The sequence below is a fragment of the Rhipicephalus microplus genome, chromosome 10, assembly GCF_043290135.1.
Source record: "Rhipicephalus microplus isolate Deutch F79 chromosome 10, USDA_Rmic, whole genome shotgun sequence".
In the NCBI taxonomy this organism is placed as follows: Eukaryota; Metazoa; Arthropoda; class Arachnida; order Ixodida; family Ixodidae; genus Rhipicephalus; species Rhipicephalus microplus.
Genome location: NC_134709.1, coordinates 7,654,313 through 7,670,128, shown reverse-complemented (window position 1 = coordinate 7,670,128; position 15,816 = coordinate 7,654,313). Strand labels below are relative to the sequence as shown.

At 46.0% G+C, this 15,816-nt stretch overlaps 1 protein-coding gene across 1 annotated transcript in view; it reads right to left on the bottom strand.

The window, feature by feature from the left end:
- Positions 1-15,816, bottom strand: part of LOC119180953 (uncharacterized) — a 311,773-nt gene that overhangs the window by 252,243 nt on the left and 43,714 nt on the right. The window lies entirely within an intron of this gene.

The following is a 15,816-nucleotide window of genomic DNA, read 5'->3' as shown; positions in this document are numbered from 1 at the left end:
ATCTGGGAGTCTAAGTGATCGCTCTTTTCAGTATCACTTTCTGGTGCAAGTGTTTGCATCTCGAGAAGTCGTAAAATTGTAAGTAGTCGGCTGCGTTTTTTAACAATGGGGATTGTTTTTTTAATACCCATATACGACATATTTCTAGCGGGATCAGTAAACAGCACAAGTATGTATAATCGGGGACTCCGGGGGCGTTTACGTGTTTCTGCAAGCGCAACTAAAATACTTCGTGCGCAGAACATGAAATGCGTGGCAAAGTGTGGATGCGTACATTGTGCAGTACAGTGAGCTTCGCAACAGACACAAACGTAAAATTAACAGCACTCAATGGAGACACGCGAAAAGTTGTTAATGAAAGCAGTAGCCGAAAGCAATGATTGTTTGGATAACCAAATCTTCTTATTATTTAAAAAAAAACAGATAAACATTTAATCGTGGTCGCCTATGAAACGGCATCCTTTTCCTTCGTGGACACCTTCAGTGTCCTCGAAGGAAAAGCCGCATATATTTATCGATCCTCGTTATCTAGAATTGTTGGTTATATATGCACATTCATGAGCATGGCGCGTGCTTCGCGGCACACGTGGCAGCTAGTTGCGCACGACACCACGTGGGAGTCTCAACAGCCGCTCTGGTCTCGGCACACAACAGTACTCAAATAGAGACGTGACCACATTAGACCTCTCCACCGAAGCGTACAGCATACATTCCCCTAAAGAAACTGCGGCCCAAGAGAGTACACCACACCGTTGCTACTGCTTCCCCGAGCGGCAGCTTTTGTTCGATCGTGCACACAAACACAGACGCTGGGTCGAACGACCACCCACTCCCCTCTAACGGTTCATTACCGTCTGGGGGGCAGCATCGCCGAGGACCAAGAGAGGGAGGCTTCACCGGTCTACGCCTTCTCTTATTCACTGCTGCTGCGCACAGAGACTCGCCACTGAGGCAAGCTCACGAGGCACGGCTGCCACAGAGAATGAGTCACGCGCGACGGCCGAGGCAGAATCGCCGTCCGACATCCGCCGACGTCCCCTTCTATTCTGGTTAAGGGCGTGATTCAGGGCACGGGCTCGCATTACCGGGACTTCCAGTACGCCACCACACTCGGCCCAAAGCCTTTCCCGAACCGCGTGGTGCGTGCCTGGAATGTAGGCTTCTACTCGCGCATTGGCCGGCTGGTCTTTTGTGGTCGCGCCGTCTGCCCTGCGGTGCACGGGCGATGTGTACGAGTGCTGCTGTGGTAAAAGAAGATTCCGATGATGCGTGGGATGGCGCACCGTTTTCGAACTGCGGTAGATAGCGACAAGTATATGCGCGTAGAAGTGGAGCTCCTCATTTTTTTTCCCCAAAAAGTTTTTGAACTGCGATAGATAGCGATAGGTATATCCGCCGTAGCAGCCGAGCTGCTCATTTTTTTCCCCAAAAAAATTTAGAGGTTGGGGGGGGGGGGGATACAACCACTGTTTAAGTAGGTTCTTGCTTGTGGTTGTAAGGGTGCCTGTAATATGCGTATAAAAATTGAAAAAAAAAAGTTGGGGGCGAAGGTGCGGGGGATTCGAACCCTCCATACCCCATCTCTCCTTGTCTGGGACTGTAAACAACAACACCGGGATCGAACCCCGGCCGCGCGGTAGTCGCACTTTCATGGAGGCAAACTGATAGAGGTCCGTGTACTTAGATTTAGGTGCATGTTAACCCCAAGTGGTTGACGTTTTCGGGGCGTGTACCGTCGTGTCCATCGTGACTATATCGTCGTCTCTGGAATAAAATCAATGCACTTATCATTACTAAAAGCCGACATGCTTCACCGAAAGCTCCGACTACCCTCGGCGAACGTGGTGAGCGTTGTCAGCATCTGACCCTTCATCGCAATTGTTTCGATACGTATGGCAAACAACCTACGCGTATCTCAAATTATTCTCTGTTGCAGTAGGAATTGAACATGTATAATAAAGCCCGAGTAATTTCTCGCTTGACCCTTAGTAAATTTTATTACCTACCTACCTAATCCGCAGAATGCATGACAAGAAGGTGAACACAGGGAGCAGTGTACGGGACGCACAGCCTAGTCTCTGGCATGTGCTGAAAGCTGCATGAAGCTGTTCTCAATCAAGGCTTTGATGTCTGGGAGATATCGTAAATCGGAAACAGGTATGTGCCAGTATACTCGGGACTACAACCGCTCACCACTGCGCCCATTACTACGACCACCACTGCTCCCACTTCATTAACCCACTTCATTCCCACTTCATCACACTTTATTAAGCGTGCTTATTCCATGGTTTTATTCAACCGAGCTTCATTCATAATCCGCTTCATTCACGTTCTACTTTATTCAACCAACTGAAATAATTCGCGACGCCTTCTTATTAAGCCAACAGCATCGCTGTTTCATCAGTACGCGCATCTGGTTTCATTTTTATTTTTTCGCCTTCGTTACATGTACTCCATGTTTTCTTCTCTTTATCACGTTCAAGTAAGGAAGTTAGGGGCACTTGTACTTCATTATTTATTACCATACAACCATGTCTCTGCCCCCCTCCCTTTTTTTTAACAGCGAAGCCGTTCACAGTCAAGGCTTACATGTCTGGGGAGCTGTCGTAAATTCTAGTGAGATTTACCCTCAGAAATTGAGTAAATCTTACTACGGATATGTACTACTCCTCCCATCACTTACTACCACAACTCAGCCCTACGCCCACTATACTTTTTCCGCCACTCCTCCCACTTCATTCACCCATTTCATGCCCCTTCATTCCCTGTACCTTCCCACTTCATTCCACTTCATTCAATCCCACTGCATGTCATCAGCTTCGCTCTTCCATCTAGTCCTTTATGCGGAGCTAGCCGATTTTTGTTTCGCACCCCCTGTACGAATGATCCTTTCGATTTTTTTTTCCCACTGCGCCCCCTTGTATAATATAAGGCATTCATCTTTGCATTTGTGGAGTCGAGGATTTTAAGTATTGCAAAAGACAGTAAATTCGCAACACTAATACTTAAAAGAGCCTGATTAGCGTTCGTAAACACTTGCAAATCGAGCTACCGTAAATCGCCTCAAAGTCCCGATGAGAAAATGCTGAATTTTCTTGTTCATTCTCACAGTGACCTAAAGGGACACTGCTTCGCAGGCGTATACAGTTAGCGTCCAGGGAATAAAATATGCAGCAGGGTGCGGTTGGCAAATCTTGTCACTAACGGGATGGCCTTTCAAATTGGATAGTATGCGGTCGGTTTTGTCAGGTCTCCTACCTACTCGTCTTCAGCATTATCATCAACCTTATATTCGCTTACGTTTATACTCGAGTACATTCACACATATATCAACGCACCGGCGTTCATGCGCCACCTCAATATATATTGATGTGAGGCGTGAGTTTGGGAGAAGAATGTCATGAACTCTCCCCGCGAAGTTTTTCACGGGAAGTTCTTGATATCTCCTGTGGACATATCTTGTCTGAGTCCCGTGTTTCATAAAAAGAGTCCCAACTTGATAGAAATCACTCATATGAGTGAAATCACTCATATGAGTACGATTCATGTGACTCGTACTTGAAGGAGATCAAAAGGTATATCGCAGAGTACCGATTATGTGATATTGGCGGTAAAGAGCATTGACACCATTATCCAAAAATGTAATATTTTTGCTAAATTCCCATAAATATTTAGGCTGTTCTAAAGACGCCAGAGAAAACAATTACTCCAACTTTACCAACGTCATAGCAGGAAAGGTAAGCTAAACTGGAACACATCATTAGACAATAGAAGGCCGAGCTGTTAACTCTGTTTTGATTAAAGCTTGATTTCGCAAAACCTAGTAAATGAAAAAGAATCGTGACGTGCTTGTTCGGTACCTGAGTTTGAATCCATCCTTGACAAATTGTGTTCCGCTTTGCAGAATATGTCTCTCGGGCTCGTAATAAAAAACTGCCTTGTTTTCAACCGTTGACTAAGTTATGTTATTTCTTAACGCGTTCGTGCCCTAGCTGGCCACTGAAACCTTAACAAAGTGATCATGCCTACCGCAAGTTCATTAGAAGGTAGTCTCACAATTCTCACCATAAAGATGAATGCCGACCGGTGCTCCATGGTGTTGGGAGTTCTTATACAACCGACGGGGTTCCGCTCGAAGCACTGGCGATGCGGCTGCCTCGATCGATCTCACCCGAGAAGCCCGGGGCCAGCGAGCCCGTCGCTGAGGGCAATGACACCGAACCCCTCACTGATCCGAAGAACGCCGCTGCTGGGATCGGTAGCCGCCGCCTCCCTCGGCCACAACGCACAGGGATCCTATACCGCCACACTAGTTGTCGCACGACACACCTTGCGCAGACGATTATGAAAGACCGTGCTTGTTTCTCGGAGCTTCCTTGTCCGAATATTCTCGGGCGAAACCTTACTTGGGAATGGTACCCAGAATACGACAGCTCACTTGCATTGAATGCTATGGAGGCAGAGCACACGGGGTGTGCGGCAGCAGAGCCCCGTGCACTCGTACCGCGCGCAGGCACGAAGAGGCCCGAGTCGCCTGGGAACGTATACGCGCGAGCCTCTTCGATCGCCGTGAATCACGCGAGCCGCCCCCCTACGGGGGAGGTTTCCCTAGAGGGGGGACACACTCCCCACATCTAGGGAAACGGGGAGAGTTGGCAGCGCTTCTGTTTGGGAGATCGGGAATGGCTAACCTTGAAACGCGTGCCTGTTGAGCAGTCGCTTTTTTTTTTCTGTACTGCTACTCCGTCGTATCAACGGCAGGTAGCCTGCAGAAACATTTGGATTTGAAAACGTCCAAGTGATTTTTTTTTGTTAACAGCACTAATTGACACCCGAGAAATTGCAATAACTTTCATAGAAACCAAAAGCCACGTCGGTGGACTCTCTACAAATGATTTGTCTTTTGTGAGGAGATAACTCCACGTGGTTTTGATAACAATTTCAGTTATACAAACACGATGTATTGATATCTCTTCGTACAATGTGAGCAATATGCGCTCGCACAAATATCGATTATGGAACTCCTGTTGCAACTATGCTGAGTAGTACTTGTTGCGTGACTAATCAAGTCGGTGTGACTTGCGTATCATTGTATTTAGATCACCAAGACGACTAACTCAAAGCACATTGTGACTTTCGTGTAGTAATCACGATCGAACTCATCGCACCTCAAACAAGCCTCGAAGAAATGACAACCGAGAAAACTGCGCCACAAATGTTTTAAAGAAAGCGTGACACAAACAGCTCCGAGGTCCATTACACATAGGTATAGTATAGGGAATTATCCGTCCCCAATAGGGAAAATGGCCCCCGCGCCCATCTGGTCTCACGATGGTTGCCACGACAACGATGGGGCGCCGCTATTCGGGGAGTGGTCCACGCAGGCGCGGAAGATGGGCAGCAGCCTCCCCAAATAAGGTGTTGTTTCCCTCTTCCTGTGATGTGCCGGGAAGACAAGGGGAACGACCTTGTTGGCGGTGCTGCTAGACACAGTATCGATCCGCCCAGTAACACGGTAGACGCCCGCGCGAGGAGACCCGTGGGGACTACTTCCCGATTGGGAATGCAAGACCTCGCATTGAGGGGAGGAAGGAACGCTCTCATGCGTGCTCCCCTTCTCGAGCGCGGTACGAGAATTGATTAGACTAGGGCGGCGAGAGGCAATTGTGAAACATTTGTAAGAAAAGAAAAATTTGCAGACAACTTGTCATCACTATTTTGTTGGCACGTCTGTGTGCACGAAATGTGGGTTTAGAGAACAATCCCATCAGGCCATTTGTGTTCGCGGGGACGAGAAAGGCGGGCAGGTGTGGATGCTCACCAGTGAAGCAACTGTAACCCCCCCTTTTCTGTGGTCTCCCTATTTATTTATCTTTGTGTCAGACGGTGCGAAGACCGTGCTCAACTTCTTTCAGGCGTCTATCTGCTTCAAAGATAGGGGAATATATCTTTCCTACCCTCTCACCCTCTACGAGCGAACTGCTTTCACTACGCGCATCACGCACCAATATGCTATCATATCATGCTAATTATATCCACGGACTTCAACCATTCTTCTCCCATGACTCTTGTGATCGGCAAGTTGCGCCGAACTTGTATATGAGGACCATGCTATCACATCACGCTGTCTCGTTGCCCACTGTCATTGTATACGGTCATCTTCCCTTCCCGTTACTCAAATAGAAAGTGGATCGAATGGCACCCCCCCCCCCTTTCATATTTTATCAGATAAGCTGTTTATGATCGGGGTTCGCTGCGAGGTGTTAACTAAAATTATCATCATCATCATCCTGAAGAAACATGGAGGCTTACAAAGAGCGCTCAGCTTAAATTGAGGACAATGAAGCGAGTGATGGAAAGGCAAATGATAGGTGTAACCTTAATAGACAAGAAGAGAGCAGACTGGATTAGGAAACAAATCGGGGTTAAGGATATCATAGTTGAAATCAAGAAGAGGAAATGGACTTGAGCTGGACATGTAGCGCGTAGACAGGATAACCACTGGTCATTAAGGGTAACTGACTGGATTCCCAGAGAAGGCAAGCTAGTTAGGGGGAGACAGAAGGTTAGGTGGGCAGATGAGAATAAGAAGCTCGCGGGTATAGAGTGGCAGCAGCAAGCACAGGACCGAGTTGACTGGCGGAACATGGGAGAGGCCTTTGTCCTGCAGTTGACCTAGTCGGGCTTCTGCCGCTGCTGCTGCTGATAGTAATAATTATGATGATGATGAAGAGCCTCTACCTTGTACCGCATCTCACGTCACCTAGTAATGCGTTGGAGGTAGGAAAGTGGGATGAAAGTAGTAGAACAAATGAGTAAAACAAAATATTTTTTTGGTGAGGTGGAATTCGAACCCACGTATCTTCGGTCCTGAGCGTCGTAACCACTTCGGCTATCCGAGTGGTTACGACGACGAGTTCAACAAGGAGGTGGGGAAGGGTAGAGAAGGTGTGAAGGAAGGAAGAGAGAGTAAAGTATAGCGTAGTCTTGTATTGTATGACATATAGTATAGTAAGGGGTGGGAAACGAACGTGAGAGTGAGGAAGAGGGGAAGGATGCAAAGCAACGCCACCAGCTCCGCTGGTTTCTTAGTCTTCACACCACTATAGTGCGTAGCTACCCCTTTCTCTGCTGTTATTGTAAATATTACGAGAAAGTAACAGATAGTACATGCAAGGAAAACGTGGGGGGGGGGGGGGGGGGGCTTTTCTGTAAGTTTATTTGAAGTGTAGTGATTCGACGTAAAAGAAAAAAAATAATCTAGACACACACACACAAAAAAGGTGTCACAACTTTATTTAAGGTATTCGTTATCACTGGAATATACTTTTTTTAATTGGTCTACATTCTTAGGAGACTCGCCCACGAAATCCAGCTGATCTTTCTAACGCAAATTAGTCAACCAGTGCATGAAGGAGGGACGAGCAAGCACGTCTGGTATAATTCGTCTGAGATGGATCTGAGCTGAATTTGCGATTGCATGCAAATTGCATTTACACGCAGCTGCATTTCTTTCAAAAAACTTTTTCTTTCCTTTGTTTAGTGCCAGACAGCGCCGTAAAACGGATGCCGGTAACAAAGTTCCGCTGTATTCACGTCGCGCTAGCGTAAAAACCCGAGCTCGATGAAAGCCTTTGCAAACTCGGTCAACATAGAGTGAAAAGAAAAGGAAATGGCACTTCAAAACAAAATCGTTGCTCTGTGGAGGAAACGGGGGTCGCTTTTAGTGGGTTGAGGACAGTGCCAGATGAATAGACTAAATAAGTGATGGACGTTTGCTCATGTAATGCCTTAAACGTATTCAGAGGTGTCAGAACTTGATGCAATTCGAAACTTGCGAAATTCACTCTCGTGGACACTGGCACCCGTAAGCGAAGGTTGGACACATTTGATTTTTTTTTAGCTCAGTATGGTGATTGGGGCTGTCAAATTTACAACCGCACTATATTAATGGGGCAATACTCATGATACACGTTATCATACTTTTTTGCGATGTAAAATAGTTGTGCGCAAACTAGAATAAGACGCAGAAGATAGGACAGGCGCAAAATTTCAACTACCTTCATTTTTCGTCCCTGCCAATATACATACACATTGGCTCACGTGGTCACAACGGTAATAACATCGGTACGCCATGCAGATTACAATATAGTTCACCAAGGGGCTTCATTTGAGTACCATTTAAATAGAAGTTAGCCATTGACTTGCACAGGCGTGCATCCCCTCTTAACGAGGTACCAAAAGCTTCCATCAGTTGACGGGCTGTTTTGTCAGGGCTCCTGCCCGAAATTGTGGTGCCTCGGAAATTCGCAGCACACGTGCAACGCCAGACGTGTTCCGTGGCACTCATTTGAAATAGAGTGCACATGGAATGTTTTCTCGTCAAATTAACTCGATAAATGATGTCCCGCTGAGGTAGCTTAGCACGTAAGGTCTCGCACTGCTAAGCCTGAGGGTGCGGGCTTCTGCGACCACGCTTAGATGGCGGCAAAATGCAAAGAACAAACGCGTGCTTAGATTTTGGGTGCACGCTGAAGAACTCTAGTTGGTCAACATTCATCCGGGATTCACCGTATCGTGCACGGTTGCGGCGCGTGAAACTTCACCTGCTAATAAGGCGAATGTTTTGGATGCCTCAATCAGCAAACGGAACATCTGAGCGACTGTCCCGCGGCGTCGGGGGCTAGTGATGCACAGAAATCGTGATGACGTCACCACATGACGCCATCAGGACGTAACAGATTGCAGAACTGTGTGACGATATTACGATGTCGTGAACTCTGGCGAGATGTCATCTGACGTAACGTCACGTGATGCCGTTGTAGCGCCCTCCTTTGGGCGGTGAACGAAACCGGAGAGCGCGCGACCTCAACAGAAGGAAATGAAGACATGATTGATTGATTGATATGTGGGGTTTAACGTCCCAAAACCACTATATGATTATGAGAGACGCCGTAGTGGAGGGCTCCGGAAATTTAGACCATCTGGGGTTCTTTAACGTGCACCCAAATCTGAGCACACGGGCCTACAACATTTCCGCCTCCATCGGAAATGCAGCCGCCGCAGGAAATGAAGACAACGCTTGACACTGGGGTGCGTGAGAGTGAGTGAGAGTGAGTGAGTACAACCACTGATAAGAAATAGAATAACATGTCTCTTGCCTTCGAGTCGTCTTAGGTGTATGCAGGAGGAACTCTGAGTTTTTAATAATGAACGATAGTGAAAATAAGTGTTGAAACCCAACTGCATGTCGCGAATTGAATTGGCGCGAGCACTAGGTGCTCGGTAAATAATATAAAAGAAGCTGTGACACGGAAAGTAAGTCTCGCTGCTAGCAATATCAGTAAGAACAGCGAGGCTTAATGTGTCGATCGAATTGAAACGTGCGAACCCCGTTTTGCACTTTTTTAGTTTTATTCAAGATTCTCTCGCGCAGATGAAGATCACAAAGGATTATCGTTGACGAGGCTTCCGCAGAGCAGGTCAATCTGCATAACGAGCTAGCGGCGCTGAATCGCTTGAGCTCCCGCAGACGACTTCCAGCGGGCACGAGGAAAGCCGGCAAAGTTCAAAGGGCAACGTCATATGCCTGCTCATTAATCTCAATAAGCACGAGCGTGATGCTGCTCAGAGACACAATAGAACGAACGATGGTGAAGAGCGAGAACACAACTTCATTGTCAGAACGATGGTGAAAGGACGGGGCCGCCCAGTGTATACGTAAAAGCAAACAATGCGTGGAAGAATCTAGAACGCTTTAAGTCCTGGCGCTTTTCAGGCCTCGCGATACCTACGACCGGGCCGACGGCAGAAGAAAGTAGGCCCCTAAATATTCAACGAAAGTAACTCGGACGGCGAGCTCAAAATGAAGATGAACGAGGCAGCGCCGCTATGGAGAAAGCGAAAACACCTCGAAAAGGAAGAGAATGCCGGCAGTGTGCGTGCTACGCACCGGAAGGGTTGTGAATTTTTCATTGCATACAGCCAGCCAGGTAATATGAATCGTTGAAACGTTAGGTTAGGTAGGCAGGCGCCTCCGTTTTAGGAATAATTCAAAGAAAAAAATAATTAAGGTAGCATCGCACTAGGAGTAGCAAGCCTGAATGAGGTGCGGAGCTGGGCAACCTTTTTTGTTCGCCCGCGAACGGTGGCGCACACCAACAGTGGGGTGGCTTGCTTGCTTGCTTGCTTGCTTGTTCTTGTGTCTTGGCTCGTACCCACTGTGGGGGATCGACCATTAAACCGGTGGTTATTGTAATGGGGAAAAACGAATTTTTAAATTTTGGTGAACAAAAATAATTATTCAGTCATCTGGGGAATGTAGGAGCTTTCTATTTCTTTCCTCCTCTTATTTTCATTTCTCTACTTTTTCTTTTTTTCTATTTGTTTCTTTTTTATATATTTCTCTATTTTGCTCTTTCTATTTTTTCCCATTTTTCTCTTTCTCTTTATTTCGCGCTTGCTCCCTCTTTCTATTTATTTTATACGTGGTTATGCCTGCGTTACGCCAATCGCAGTAGTTGTTTTTCTTTGGTTATGATAATTGATCATCGTCAGTGAGCTTGAAAGAAAAGAAGACCTTGGCGTGAGCTCGTTCTCAATATGCTGTACGCATGGAGTGTTACGCCTACAGGGTCGACGACATCATATGAAAGCCTGACCCCCTAATGTGCTCCGTACTTAAAATGCGGAAATATGATGAACAGCAAGGATGGAGCAGTTAAGCAGACGCGCGTGCGTTTGGCTACCCGGTGCAGGAGACAAGAAAAAAAAAAGCTAACTTTTTTTTTAAAGGAAGATGTGAACACGAGAAGTGCCGTTTTCTCTTTCTCTCACTGGCTAAATGTGGGGTCAGTGTAAACTATCGTAAAAAGGAAGACAAGTGACCTTCGAGAAAAATCTGGGTGTTAAGAGGCAACTCTAGACAAAAACTGCCGCCTTCACGGTTAAAGAAGCAGGTATGAGCTTAATTTGACAACACAGGTGCAGGTGGTTTTCACATCCTTGGTAATCTATATTTTCTGTCTCATTGGTGCAATATATGTCAAAACTTCCAGAACATACGTAATGCTCTGGAAGTATTTTTTTCTATTTATGGTTTACAAAAGGTACCTTTTATGCTGTTCCTGTACGTATTGGAATTTAGGTTGAAGGTGGACAGTACTACTGTGAAAAAAACTCTTGCACGTGACTGACGCTGCCACCACAAACTTGAACGCCGAAGCACAGAGCTAGCTGCGCTTAACTCAAATGCATCGCCGTCCAAGTGCGAAACCGTCTCAGGGGCGTAGAGAGTGAGTGAGTGTAACAACTTTATTGGGTCCACAATAGACGCGAATTAACTCAGCTTCACCTGGCTAGGAGAAATTATTTCGGGAAGGGATTGGGGGGAGACTGGGCACGGGCTTGGTGTGCCACCCTTCGGATACGCCACTCGAAACCTGCAAGCCAGTCTTCAATATTTGCAATTCTTTCGGCCTGCATGAATAAAAGTTTTTTTCTCTATCTCTCTTTACGATGTTCAGAAAGAGCAGACCAAGAAAATAAAGGCGAAGTAATGTGTGTGTGTGTTTATGTCACCTTGCGTTGTTTCGCTCTTCCTTTATTTTTTAACAGCGAGGCTGTTTAGCAAATAGTTACTTTTCGCCCTGTAACGAAAAAAAAAAAGAAACCAACGTCAATAGTGGTATGTACCCCTGAAATCGGGTAAGTACCATTACTCCCCACTCTTTCTTGGCACACTCGGTGCTAACAAAAGTGGCACTCGTCACAATATGGCGTTCATCGGTCAATAAACAATTGTATCGGGCCAGTTGGTAAGGATCCATCTTGCTAGGAAGCGCAGCCACTATGCTATGTTAAGCGCTTGTGTTGTGTGTTCTTTGTTATAGTGGCTGCGCTTCCTAGCAAGATGGTTCATCGGTCACTCGAGCTAAAGATTTATTTTTTTTTTTTTCGTTACAGACATAGTCGAAAACTCTTTGCCACGCTTCGAAGAGAGAAAGAGAAACAACTTTATTTGTGTTCAGACGAAGGTCTATATCCTCCCGCCAGGAGGACCATGGCTAGCTGCTCAGCGAAGGCCGCCGACACCAATGACACCCGCCAGAGGGAAGGTCGGGAAGGCTTACGATAGCCAGGAGATTGCATTGTAGTGGTTCATGAGAAGAGCATGTGTTTTACGTCTGCGTACGTACAGACGGGTCTGCTGTTAAAGGCAACAGTTGCGTGCATGGTCTGTTTCAATTTCACTGTATTGCCAAAACATAGTGGCTTAGATTTGCATGATACTACCATTAATTGACAGTTTTGACTTCATTTGTCACACTAGTGCCATGCAGAAACATAATTTACTTATGCACTTGCTGTAAAAAGGCCGGAAATATCAAGTGCCTATTGTAGTGTTCCCTTTAACAGCGGATGGTTCTGCACATGGGCAATTAGGATAACCAGTACTCTGATCACTCCAGCACGCCTATTCATTTATTGCTACCGCTCGGTGCTTCTAAAGCTTCATAATGCGAGCTTCGTGCACCCTGAAGCGGAGCCATACGACCAACGACTCTGCTCGGCCTCAAGGATATACTCCGTTTCATAGATCAGGGGTAACATTACGGAAGATGGCGAGTTTCTTGCAGCACATGCATTTGTATCTAGATGTAGCTCAATGATTTTACCATCCGCAATATGATTTTGCTTTCGTCTTTTGGCAGAGTAATAAATGATTGCAGATACTTCGTGCCTTAGAAATTAACAAATCCTGGCACATGTACGGCTTTCAATAGATTGTTGCGGGTCACTTAGCGCTTCTGTATTTTCGAATTATGTCCTCCGCGATTAGATCCGATAGCGTGCACCCCAGTCGGCCGTGGAGGCCACGGTTACATCGACGTCATCACAGCGGGAGACTCGCGGACTCGCACATTTTGCCGACCGAACTTCTCGCGTACTTTCCGCAGCGTTGCACCCGATGCGGGAGAGGGAGTTTAGGGCAGCTTCACGTTCCACGTTCGTGACGTTCCACGTTCGTGACAAGCCTTCAGACAAGTCGCACGAGTGCACCATGGTCAACGCATAGAAGCGCCTCACCATGCGGGCGCCGCGGCAGAGCCAGATAGCGGACAAAGGAACAAGGTCAACACTATAGAGCGTGCCACGAAGAAAATAGAAGACGCCACAGCGGGCATTGCTTCCACGGACTCGGTGAAAGACGAGGCACAAATACACACGTGCGATCGGAGGGAGATATATTGTCGCCTTCTTCGTGGCGCAAGCAGCGAGGAACGAATATGTACGTGCGCTGCGAGGGGCGCAATAAACCCTGTTGCAGAACCACCAACCCAAGTAGGTAGATATGTTGTGAGCTTTTTCGAAGTACCGAACTAGTCATCCCCCAGTTTTCGTTAATGGGAACCGTGGGCCGCTTCCACGTCGGGACGTGAAGGCCAAGCCTCACCGCCGTCTCGTGGTCTTCTGGACTGCCTAGCAACTGAAGGTATTAATTTATTTATTTGTTTAGTTTATTAAAGTATCTACATTGTACGTGGGTATCACAATGGGGCGAAAGAGAAGGCAGAAAGAGCGAATAGAAAACAGTGGTGACAATGCATTGGGTATGTATTAAAAAGAGGTTCACAGCGCGTTATTTCTCGTGCATAGACAATCGCACAAATGCGCTACTTGAGCGCCTGTAGTTAAATTGAAACGGTAAACAAAGATGTGAGGTATTCACGACGGCGTCCAATGGCAGAAAGGACATGGCATTAGCCTAACTGTGGTTCCGCTGAAACCGCAACCAGCCGCCTACTATCTACACAGCCCGTTTAGGACAACATGCTGATGATGATGATGATGAATCCACAGACATGGCTCGTACCCACTCCGGGGGATTGGCCAAGAATCGATGACTTAATTAAGTAAGTTTTTTTTAATATCGAAACCACCCACCAGAAAAAGGAAAGAAAAAAGAAAAGACACCCTAGTCAGAATGAAAGGAGTGCAATAGTTGCTTGTCACTCGTGCAGATAAGACAATTATTCATTACCTTGAATAAGAATCAGCATGGTTAAACAATGCTCTTGTGTTCGTTGGAATTATTATTTTTTTTGCATGATTAAAAATCACGCAATTAAAAGCTTAATTCTTTTACTTTCATTCAGGTACTTGCAAACTGCGTAGAAAACGTTCTCGTGGCTGAAGCCCAGATCGTAAGCACCAAAGGAAAGTATGTTTTCTATAGTGAAATTCAACCCCAGGCTAGCGAATGGGAGGGCTAAGAATGTTTTCCTGAGCAATTTGTATCAGCGACATGATAAAAAATAGTGCTCTATTGTTTCCAATTCTGAACAAAAGTTGCATAGTGGTGATATCGCCAGACCAGCCCTATGTGAATAGAAATTTAACGGGGGGACACGACATCGAAATCTGGTTATTATGGTTTCCAACTGTTTTGTAGGACACCAATGACTTTTCAATGGAAATCTTGAATGAGTAAATTCTGGTGTTGACAATATTGCTTCCATAGCGTCTGCACTGAGCGCAAGCTTTCTGTATCTTGTCGCCGTTATAGTGGCCACTTCGGGAAGGACTGATAGTACTGGCCCTTCCAATGCTGCTCGTGCTAGAGAGTCGGCGATTTCATTTACTTCTAAGCCGCAATGACAGGGTACCCATACTAATTTCAGTAGCTGCAGCTGAGGAGGAACTAGCATAAGGAGCGTCTTTAAGGCCATCGATTTTGTTGACGCCGTAATCGACGTACATACTGACAGGGAATCCGTTATTATGATCGCATTAGCGGCATTCAAAGGTAGCTTTCGCAGCTCTAGAACTATTGCCAACAGCTCAGCTTCAAAAACTGGGGTGAAATCCGGTAATCTTAATGAAAAAGACCAGTCAAGAGAATGTGAGTATATACCTACACCTGTCTTTTCATCCAATACTGAAGCATCTGTGGCTATAATATTATTCGTTTCCGCGTGTGCAAGATAACCCTGCAGTCGGCTATTTAAGACCCTATAGGATTGTAATTTGGTCTTAGAGGGAAAAATCTCATCGAATTCAATCTTAAGAATTTGATTTGTATCCTGCGCAGCAATCACATCTCGAATTTTTACATTTAACCTATCTAGTTGTTTCTGGACAAAAGCAATTTGAGGTCTTCGAAAGCGTGGCCAATGGGCAAGAAAAAAGCTGTCTGGGTCATTTATAAAATCATACTCAGATCGTCTTGGCGCATAGCTATAAAATTTCAGAAACGTCTGAACCGTTAGGATACGAAAACGGCAAGGTAATGTAGGTAATCGTGCTTCCTGATACAAAACATTGTTTCTTACAAACCTCGGAAGTCCTAGACACAATCTCAAGGCTTCTCGTTCCAGCATAACCAGAGGCTTTATTTTATAGGCAGGGCCACCTGAGAACAATACGCACCCGAATTCTAGGATTGGCCGCATATACATTTTATAGATCATCACCATTGTGCTTCTGCGTAGACCATATCGGCGGCTGCTCAGTCTACGAAGAATTCCTAAGGCGCATTGTGCTTTAGATGCCATGCTTTCTATGTGAGGAGTCCAGTTTAGGTTGGCATTATAAGTTACTCCCAAATATTTAAGAGATTCAGTGGAATGGGCTCTTGTTTATAACATATTGAAATTGAGATGGGATCGGATAACGGGAATATTAATACTGCACTCTTATTTACATTTAAGGTCATGCAGACTGCATCTAGCCATCTCTCAAGCATACTGACATATCTCTGTAGCGTTTGATATAAAGAATATATGTCACTATGTGCCGTGAAAAATGCAATAT